Source organism: Ranitomeya variabilis, chromosome 5 (genome assembly GCF_051348905.1).
Source record: "Ranitomeya variabilis isolate aRanVar5 chromosome 5, aRanVar5.hap1, whole genome shotgun sequence".
Taxonomy (NCBI): Eukaryota; Metazoa; Chordata; class Amphibia; order Anura; family Dendrobatidae; genus Ranitomeya; species Ranitomeya variabilis.
Window position 1 is genome coordinate 3,242,474 of NC_135236.1, and position 11,272 is coordinate 3,253,745.

An 11,272-nucleotide genomic window follows, 5' to 3' on the forward strand; every position below is an offset into this window, starting at 1 on the left:
TTTGGAGGGGGTCTCCTATGTGCTATCGGGCTCTGACGTGGCTCCGGAGTGTGCACGGCTTGTCCTCGCCAAGGTGGGGCCGAACCAGATACGTGCTCGAGAGCTGACCTGTAAGTCAACCCCCACGCATGTTCATAAGGAGGGAGGTGTTGTGAAATATGTGTGTTTGTATGTGTGTGTGTGTGTGTGTGTGTGTGTGTGTGTGTGTGTGTGTGTGTGTGTGTGTGTGTGTGTGTGTGGTGGACTATGTATAGATTTATTATGTCACTGGCAATAATGTAACATCTGTCTTGAAAAGCTGCAGGTCACACCCAGGTGTTAATATGTATTTTCCTGAGACAAGTAGACTTCTGTCTACAATCTCACCAGGGGGTCCTGCTGGAAGCCAAGAAGAAAGGTAACATTTGACACCTCCTAGTTCTTGGAAGAGAGATGTTAATTACGGCCTGATAGTATCTCTGTCAGAACTTTTACACAAAGGATCTCAAGAGAAAATAATATATTCATTGGGGGGTGCGGCCGTGGTCCAATCAAAAACCAAGCAATTAAGATATTAACCTGAGGGGCTTGTCTAGAAAACTGACCTCCAGACTAAAGCTATAAATTAGGGCTGTATACAGAGAAACATGTTCACATGTGAGGGCAGCCAACGCTGATGTGTTCCACCAACTCCATTCACCCCCCCTCAGGGAGCAGAAAGTCAACTACCAGTTAGATGATTTCTGTAAGTTTCTCCTGTTTATTTTTATACTGTTTTGCATAAGTTGTATGTCTTTTTATTATCATATTTTTATACCTTTTCTTACTGTAAGCACTGACCCTTTTGTTATTAAAGTATAAAACTTTAACAAGTTGAACCTTGAATGTTCTTAAAGAATCCATAGCCTAAGGTGTGTGAGCCTTATGAATGGTAGACATTATTAGTACTAATATCTCCGGGACTCATCGCCCGTGTACTCGGTGAGTGGTGGCAGCGTGTATGAGTGGGTGTGTGGCCTGGGTCGGTGTGTGATTTATGCTCCCATTACAGCATAGGACAGAGGTTGAATGCTGGACTGAGTGGGGAGATGGGTTGTGCCTGCAAGGATTAATCTAAGTCACGTGCTGAGAGCGGGCACGTGAGGAATTAGTTACACCACAGAGTAGGGACTTCAGACACAGTTTTTCCCTCTTTGCTTTTGAAGTCAACAAACTGGCTCTGTAACACAATGCATAATTAGCATATCAGCAAACATCATTGTTCAGTAGCGATGCCTGAGGGTATGTGCACACGTCAGGATTTCTTGCAGAAATTTCCTGATGAAAACCGGAAATTTTCTGCAAGAAATCTGCATTTTTTGCGTTTTTTTCCCCGTTTTTTTCCGCTTTTTTTAGCATTTTGCAAGCGAAATTAGCTTGCAGAATGCTAAAGTTTTCCAAGCGATCTGTAGCATTGCTTGGAAAACTGACAGGTTGGTCACACTTGTCAAACATAGTGTTTGACAAGTGTGACCAACTTTTTACTATAGATGCAGCCTATGCCGCATCAATAGTAAAAGATAGAATGTTTAAAAATAATAAAAAAAAATGTTTATACTCACCTGCAGACAGCCGATCTCCTCAGCGGCGTCCGTTCCTATAGATGGTGTGTGCGTGCAGGACCTTCGGTGACGTCACGGTCACGTGAGTGGTCACATGAGCGGTCATGCGACCAATCACAAGACCGTGACGTCATCGCAAGTCCTTCACACAGAGCATCTATAGGAACGGAAGAGAGCATGCAGCGCTGAGAGGCGGGAAGACATCGAAGGTGAGTATATGACTATTTTTTATTTTAATTCTTTTTTTTTTACCAATTATACGGTGCCCAGTCCGTGGAGGAGAGTCTCCTCTCCTCCACCCTGGCTACCAACCGCACATGATCTGCTTACTTCCCGCATGGTGTGCACAGCCACATGCGGAAAGTAAGCAGATCAATGCACTCCTAGGTGTGCGGAATCCACGCAATTCCGCATTTTTAATGAACATGTTGCTTTTTTTCCCGCGATGCGATTTTTTTTAGCTGAAAAAAATGCAACATTTGCACAAGAAATGCGGAATACACTGTAAATAATAGGAGGCATATGTAAGCTTTTTTTCGCTTTTTTTTGCGTTTTTATCACGTTTTTATAGCGAAAAAACGCGAAAAAAACGCGAAAAATACTGAACGTGTGCACATGGCCTCACTGTTTTACAAAAATAACAAAACACAAACTGTAGGAGACAACATCAGGGGCCAACATTCATCCCACAAGAGTCAACAGTTTATGATTCTGGGCCTACACAATTTACGTCTGGCTTACTTAAAAAAAAAAAAAAAAATAATAATATGTTTAGTCGACACATTCCTTTCCCTTCTTAATTAGCCTCGAAGACTAGTGGATCCTCTAGTGAGTCTCTGTTGGCGGGGCTTCCAGGCGTCCAGGCTTCCGGTCATTCTTCTCTACTTCTCGGTGCAATCCATCAGTACTTCCATGATCTTTGCCCTTTTTATGGTGAGACAAAAAAATTATAGGACTGTTAGCCCAGACTCCATCTGAGTAAACGTCCATTGTCCCCAGCAGTTTGATTTAGCCAACTTAAAGGGTTATGTTCTGTTATGACTGTGAATTCCTTGCCATAGAGGAAGAGCAGCAATTTCTTTAAGCTTCTGGGAAACATAAGCTATTGGGTGCTCCTGACCATCTTCCCCCACTTGACGGAGTATGGCTCCTAATCCGGTGTCCGATGCGTCTGTTTGGTCAATGGACCACCGGCTGAAGTCAAGAGCAGTCAGGACTGGGATTTGGGCTAGGTGGGTTTTCAACTGGAGGAATGTGGACTCGCACTCTGGGTCCAGATGAGATGGCGGGCATATAGTTTGGTGGTAAGGTTAGTTAGAGGCTTTGCTACTGTTCTGTAATTGGGGATAAACTTTTGATAATAGCTTGTGGTCGGTTCTGGACGAATGCACCCACTTCCTACGCAATGTCCAAGGTATAGCACCTTGGCCATCCCCATCTGGCACTTGTCTGGTCGGAAGGTAAGCTGGGCTTTTGCTACCTTCTGCAACACCTGTCACACATGTTGAAGATGCTCTTCCCAAGTATCGCTGAAGATAGCTATGTCATCCAGGTAGGCCTGTAAAGAGCTAGAAGTTAATAAAAAGAGCAATAGGGTCTTATCTGGGTAGAAGGAGATAAATTCTATTCAAATTTACTTTCCAGATTGAGCCCTAACACAGGCTCATAAAGACGTAAGCTGCTGCAGATCCCCCGGTCTCCTCCTGACCAACTAAAGATAAGAAAATGGGATATAGAAGTAGATTCTTCTCTGCGCCGCTTATAAACTTAGAAGTCCAATTAAGTAATCTAATGAAAAAGTGCTTTATTCAATGCGTTTTGGAGCACCACGGCTCCTTCATCAGGATTACACTGTTACGACTGTGACCGCAGATGTGGCCCAGCCCACGCCTCCACGTCGCCACACCATGACGACGTGGGTGAGAGTCCCAAGTGGGAATAGGATGTGGACCCACTGGACCACATAGAGTAACCTGGACCTACCCAGATTAGGGACGGGCAGTGATCAGGGTCTGTGGCAGCTGAGCAGATGGCAATATGCAGAACTAGATTGCACCGCACAACTTCAGGTATGAAGAAACAAAGTTTACTTAAATGAAATCATAGTACATAAACAAAACATAATGATGCCATGATCCCGATTCCGCACATCAAGGAAGGGTATACGTCTCAGGATAACAGACGAAGGCAGGAGGATATCACGGGTTCATGCAGTCCAGGGTCATCTGGAATGGGCTTCCTAGGACAGCCTCACTCTCAGGCCTCAGGCGCAACACAGGCTCAGCAGGAGAACATCAGACACCAACCTTGGACAGACGTTAGGGTCATCACGGGTTCATGCAGTCCAGGGTCATCTGGAATGGGCTTCCTAGGATGGCCTCACTCTCAGGCCTCAGGCGCAGCACAGGCTCAGCAGGAGAACATCAGACACCAACCTTGGACAGACGTCAGGGTCATCACGGGTTCATGCAGTCCAGGGTCATCTGGAATGGGCTTCCTAGGACAGCCTCACTCTCAGGCCTCAGGCGCAGCACAGGCTCAGCAGGAGAACATCAGACACCAACCTTGGACAGACGTCAGGGTCATCACGGGTTCATGCAGTCCAGGGTCATCTGGAATGGGCTTCCTAGGACAGCCTCACTCTCAGGCCTCAGGCGCAGCACAGGCTCAGCAGGAGAACATCAGACACCAACCTTGGACAGACGTCAGGGTCATCACGGGTTCATGCAGTCCAGGGTCATCTGGAATGGGCTTCCTAGGACGGCCTCTCTCTCAGGCCTCAGGCGCAGCACAGGCTCAGCAGGAGAACATTTTTTAACAAAAGATATAAATATTTTATTGTACAAACACAATTAATTTACATACGATAAGAGTACCACAAACCAAACAGGTTAAAGGGGAATATAACCAGGTATGTTGTAAATAACAATTTATACCATCAGTATTTTTACAAGCATAAATGTCCAAAAGGACTGTCATAATAGGTGCCATATATATCCATGCATATTAATGTATTTCCTCTGCAAAATTGCTATATGTAAAAAAAGGATTAAAAGGGTGTCTGGCCCTTTAAATGAAAAAGTAAGTATCTAACATAGCCTGGGTTGTTATATATAGATAGCTGGATTAATCCTAAGCATTCATTGGGGTTGTGAAAAATCTTTTTTATTAAGCGGCACGTGCCATATATCATAGCCCCACCAAAAGGATAAATCCCAAATGCTATAGTAAACCAAAATAGGACGACCCAGATTAGGGATAACTTACTTCAAAAATGGAGACCTGGAGCCCCAACCTGCCGCCTCGACGCGCGTTTCGCTGTTTCCTTCTTCAGGAGGCGTGGCTAAAGTAAAGCTCATATCCGTATATATGTGCGAGACTAACCAATAAAAAGATCGCATTGTGATTGGTATCAGCCAATGTTCGGCGCATGCGCCGATGCCTCCCGGCTCCATATGGGTACTTCCTTTTGCGCTCCTGAGACGCAAGCGATCCACCGCTGACTAGCAGCAGGGAATGCTCGCGCATCACGTGAGCGCATTGGGAAGACCCGAGCACGGGAACATCCGGGCATGCGCACTGGCTGTATGAAGGTCCGAGCAAAGAAGTCCCGAACATGCGTAATGGTAAACTAATGCTTATTAGCAACTCAAACCAAGGACCCGGACAAAAAGATCAGAGCGTGCGTATTGTAAAAGGTATCAAAGCGCAGGAACAGATACATTTGAGCATACAAAGCAATTCTATATCGGTGACATATGCTCAAGGGAATTTTTAACTATATGACTAGCAGACAAAAAATCAGAGGGGAAAATATATATATATATACACATCCGGAAAAGTTAAATATAGCGCTAATGCAGTATATAAATAACAAATAACAAATACAATGTATACATATCCCATGAATATATACAAATACGTGACATTATATCCATACACATAAAGTGCCAATTAATTATTTATGTGTTAATATAGATATAATCTTACTAAAAATGTGAGAATTGTGTGGACGCAATGTATACAATGAACCCTGTACCTATACATAACATACAATCCTACACAAATACGTGACGTTAATACCGTACATATTATATCCATACATATAAAGTGCTAATTATTTATATGTTGGTATGTATGACCTTACTAAACAAAGACCATATATACCATACTATGACAATTATATTAACTCATTGTGTATCAAACAAAATAATAACTAGACTATCTTAAAATAGATTGTATGAGTGACAAAAGGTGATACTAAATAAATACTAATAATAAATAAGTAAAAAAAGGAACGAATTATAATAGATGAAAAATAATAACCCTGAAATATATCTATATTAAGAATGTGATACCCCATAACACTACATAACACTAATAAATGAATAAGATGACAAAAGAAAAATTAAAATCTTTAAATGTATCCAACACTGCGCTGAATAATTCTTCATAAGGTCCAAAAGGTCCATTTTCAATAGGGATTGGCTCTCAACCTTCATACTCGATATTGGTCACTCCAACACATAAGTGAACAATCTAGGATAACAAATCAAAGACGTCAATATATATTTAAAACCAAATAAAAACAAATACGAATATAAGATAAAAACTAAATTCTTTGCTCTTGATTGTATTCGCACAAGCTTTGCATTTCTTGCAAGGAAAGAAGCCTTGTACTTCACCATAAAGGTTCGTCTGAATAGATTTTTGGGAGCATAATGGCTTCTCACAAGTAAATCAGACACATTTTTTGATCTTTTGGCCGTTATGAGCGGTTTAGATGTCAACATGTTTTTTTTTCAAAATAGGATCTGTTAGTAAAATAGCCCAACGATTATGTATAATTTTGGTTAATTCATTCCATTGACCATTAAACGTAGTGATCAATCTCACTTGATCTAATTTTTGTTTCTTATCTTTATTTGTATAAAGAAGCTGATTTCTTGTAGTATTCTGGGCTCTTTTATAGGCATGGCGGATTGGTCGATGTCCGTATCCCCTCTCTCGGAACCTGGAAGAAAGATCAGCCGCTTGAGTCTGAAAGGCCTGTTCAGTAGAACAAATCCTTTAGGCCCTTAAATATTGGCTCACCGGAATTGATCTAATAGTGGAGGGCAAATGGGACGATTGTGCACACAGTAGAGAATTGGTCGATGGAGGCTTTCTAAAGATAGTAGTAAAGATGGAACCTGATCGTTATTCCAGGTTCCGAGAGAGGGGATACGGACATCGACCAATCCGCCATGCCTATAAAAGAGCCCAGAATACTACAAGAAATCAGCTTCTTTATACAAATAAAGATAAGAAACAAAAATTAGATCAAGTGAGACTGATCACTACGTTTAATGGTCAATGGAATGAATTAACCAAAATTATACATAATCGTTGGGCTATTTTACTAACAGATCCTATTTTGAAAAAAACCTTGACATCTAAACCGCTCATAACGGCCAAAAGATTAAACAATGTGTCTGATTTACTTGTGAGAAGCCATTATGCTCCCAAAAATCTATTCAGACGAACCTTTATGGTGAAGTACAAGGCTTCTTTCCTTGCAAGAAATGCAAAGCTTGTGCGAATACAATCAAGAGCAAGGAATTTCATAATTCCGATAAATCTCACACTTTTTCCATCAGGAAATATCTCACCTGTACTTCACAGGGAGTCATTTATATGGCTGTCTGCCCTTGCCATAAATTGTATATTGGCATGACAACTCGCGAATTTCGCATTAGGATACGTGAACATATACGTGATATAGAAAAATCTAACGAGGCGAAAGAAAATGAACAACTAAAAACTCTTGCTAGACACTTTCAAGCTGTCCACAACTCCGATGCCAGAAACCTTCGATTTATGGCGATTGATCAGGTAACTTTGGGCATTAGGGGAGGACATTTGTTTAGAGTTTTATCTCAGGTAGAAAGCCGTTGGATTTTTAGGTTGAATACTCTGGTCCCATATGGACTAAATGAGAGTCATGGTTTGGGTTCATTCCTTTGAATTATTGGTCATTATGGATAGTTTTTATCTTATATTCGGATTTGTTTTTATTTGGTTTTAAATATATATTGACGTCTTTGATTTGTTATCCTAGATTGTTCACTTATGTGTTGGAGTGACCAATATCGAGTATGAAGGTTGAGAGCCAATCCCTATTGAAAATGGACCTTTTGGACCTTATGAAGAATTATTCAGCGCAGTGTTGGATACATTTAAAGATCTTAATTTTTCTTTTGGCATCTTATTCATTTATTAGTGTTATGTAGTGTTATGGGGTATCACATTCTTAATATAGATATATTTCAGGGTTATTATTTTTCATCTATTATAATTCGTTCCTTTTTTTACTTATTTATTATTAGTATTTATTTAGTATCACCTTTTGTCACACATACAATCTATTTTAAGATAGTCTAGTTATTATTTTGTTTGATACACAATGAGTTAATATAATTGTCATAGTATGGTATATATGGTCTTTGTTTAGTAAGGTCATACATACCAACTTATAAATAATTAGCACTTTATATGTATGGATATAATATGTACGGTATTAACGTCACGTATTTGTGTAGGATTGTATGTTATGTATAGGTACAGGGTTCATTGTATACATTGAGTCCACACAATTCTCACATTTTTAGTAAGATTATATCTATATTAACACATAAATAATTAATTGCCACTTTGTGTATGAATATAATATGTATTGTATTAATGTTACGTATTTGTGTATATTTGAGGGATGTGTATGTATTGTATTTGTTATTTGTCCTTTATATATATATTAACACATAAATAATTAATTAGCACTTTATGTGTATGGATATAATGTCACGTATTTGTATATATTTATGGGATATGTATACATTGCATTTGTTATTTATATACTGCATTAGCGCTATATTTAACTTTTCCGGATGTCCATATATATATATATATATATATATATATATATATATATATATATATATATATATATATATATATATATATATATATATATATATATATATATATATATATAAAGCTGAATGTGTGTATGTATGTATGTATGTCCGGGATTGGCATCTGCACCGTCGCAGCTACAGCCACAAAATTTTGCACAGTCACACGTCTGGACCCCGAGAGCGTCATAGGCTATGTTGTGAGGTGAAATTTTAACCCCGCGCGTTCCAATTCACCAAACAATTTTGCCCCTATCTACATAATGGGGAAAAAGTGAAAGGAAAAGTGTTGGAGGCAAATTGACAGCTGCCAGATGTGAACAATGGGGACTTAAAGAATGAGAGCGATGGCGCCAAAGAGTATATACCGTACAGTTGCTAAGGTGGGGCCAAGACATGGGATAATCACCACACCACCACGGGGATATGAACTCACACACAAAATGTGCCACACGCTACCACGTGCTTGAACACATATACCACCCTCAGCGCACATTTCACCACACATACACCAACCTCGCCACATAAAAGTAGAAACACAAAAGTCGCCGCTCAAAACTCTCCACGCGCAAAGCTCGCTACATGCAAAACTCGCCACACGTGCAAAACTCACCTCATGGAAAACTCGCCACACGCAAAACTTGCACACACAGAAAAATTGCCACATGCACAAAAGTTGCAACACATGCAAAAGTTGCCTCACACAAAACTTGCACATACTCAAAAGGCACCACACATAAAACTCGCCACGCGCAAAACTCGCCATGCGCAAAACTTGCTGCACACAACTTGCTACACTAATCTGTCACATGCAACTCGACACACAAAATGTTGCTACACGCATGTCGCCACACAAAACTCATCTCACAAAAGTCGCTACATGCATGTCGCCACACGCAACTCAACACACACAACTTGACACATGAAACTCGCCCTAAAACACACACAAGTCTGGTATTATCCTTCAAAAATAAAAATCTGATTAATAAGCTGACAAACTACAAGAGCAACAAATGTACCATATAGGAATCCGGCAGCTGTCAGTCACATGACCAGTCTATTATGTGTATGTGTGAGCTAATATATACTGCCAGGGGGTGGGCTTACTGTTGGCTGGGGATTTATCAGGCTGCCAATAGCAGCCAATCACAGCTCAGCTTCTATTTTGCTACAGTTAATTAACCTGAGCTCTGATTGGTTAATATAGGCAACAAAGACATTCTCAGTATAACAAAGCTAATATATATTGTGAAATGCTTCTATTAGCTTAGTTTTTGCCTTTTAATAATTACATTTCTATCTATTTGTTTTGTGGTTTTTGTGTGCAGAATAAATTTTTGTTAACACATTCTATTTTGCTAACAGCAGTCATTAACCCGGGCGAAGCCGGGTAGTACAGCTAGTATATATATATTTTCCCCTCCGATTTTTTGTCTGCTAGTCATATAGTTAAAAATTCCCTTGAGCATATGTCACCGATATAGAATTGCTTTGTATGCTCAAATGTATCTGTTCCTGCGCTTTGATACCTTTTACAATACGCACGCTCTGATCTTTTTGTCCGGGTCCTTGGTTTGAGTTGCTAATAAGCATTAGTTTACCATTACGCATGTTCGGGACTTCTTTGCTCGGACCTTCATACAGCCAGTGCGCATGCCCGGATGTTCCCGTGCTCGGGTCTTCCCAATGCGCTCACGTGATGCGCGAGCATTCCCTGCTGCTAGTCAGCGGTGGATCGCTTGCGTCTCAGGAGCGCAAAAGGAAGTACCCATATGGAGCCGGGAGGCATCGGCGCATGCACCGAACATTGGCTGATACCAATCACAATGCGATCTTTTTATTGGTTAGTCTCGCACATATATACGGATATGAGCTTTACTTTAGCCACGCCTCCTGAAGAAGGAAACAGCGAAACGCGCGTCGAGGCGGCAGGTTGGGGCACCAGGTCTCCATTTTTGAAGTAAGTTATCCCTAATCTGGGTCGTCCTATTTTGGTTTACTATAGCATTTGGGATTTATCCTTTTGGTGGGGCTATGATATATGGCACGTGCCGCTTAATAAAAAAGATTTTTCACAACCCCAATGAATGCTTAGGATTAATCCAGCTATCTATATATAACAACCTAGGCTATGTTAGATACTTACTTTTTCATTTAAAGGGCCAGACACCCTTTTAATCCTTTTTTTACATATAGCAATTTTGCAGAGGAAATACATTAATATGCATGGATATATATGGCACCTATTATGACAGTCCTTTTGGACATTGATGCTTGTAAAAATACTGATGGTATAAATTGTTACTTACAACATACCTGGTTATATTCCCCTTTAACCTGTTTGGTTTGTGGTACTCTTATCGTATGTAAATTAATTGTGTTTGTACAATACTCAGATTGGACATCAGGTCATCGGACACAGGCTGGACATCTGGACACAGGCTGGACCTCAGGACATCAGACACTGGCAGGACACGGGCTGAACATCAGGACACGGGCTGGACATCAGGACACGGGCTGGACATCAGGACACGGGCTGGACATCAGGACACGGGCTGGACATCAGGACACGGGCTGGACATCAGGACATCAGACACTGGCAGGACACGGGCTGAACATCAGGACACGGGCTGGACATCAGGACACGGGCTGATCATCAGGACACGGGCTGATCATCAGGACACGGGCTGATCATCAGGACACGGGCTGATCATCAGGACACGGGCTGGACATCTGGAC

The 11,272-nt window shown here is 41.0% G+C and overlaps 1 long non-coding RNA gene across 1 annotated transcript; it reads right to left on the reverse strand.

Moving 5' to 3' along the window:
* Positions 1-2,247: 2,247 nt before the first annotated feature.
* Positions 2,248-4,931, reverse strand: LOC143774136 (uncharacterized). The gene is made up of 2 exons (XR_013215480.1): positions 4,848-4,931; positions 2,248-2,504 (listed from the first exon to the last, which is right to left on the reverse strand). It is a non-coding gene; the product is annotated as an uncharacterized LOC143774136 (long non-coding RNA).
* Positions 4,932-11,272: the final 6,341 nt, after the last annotated feature.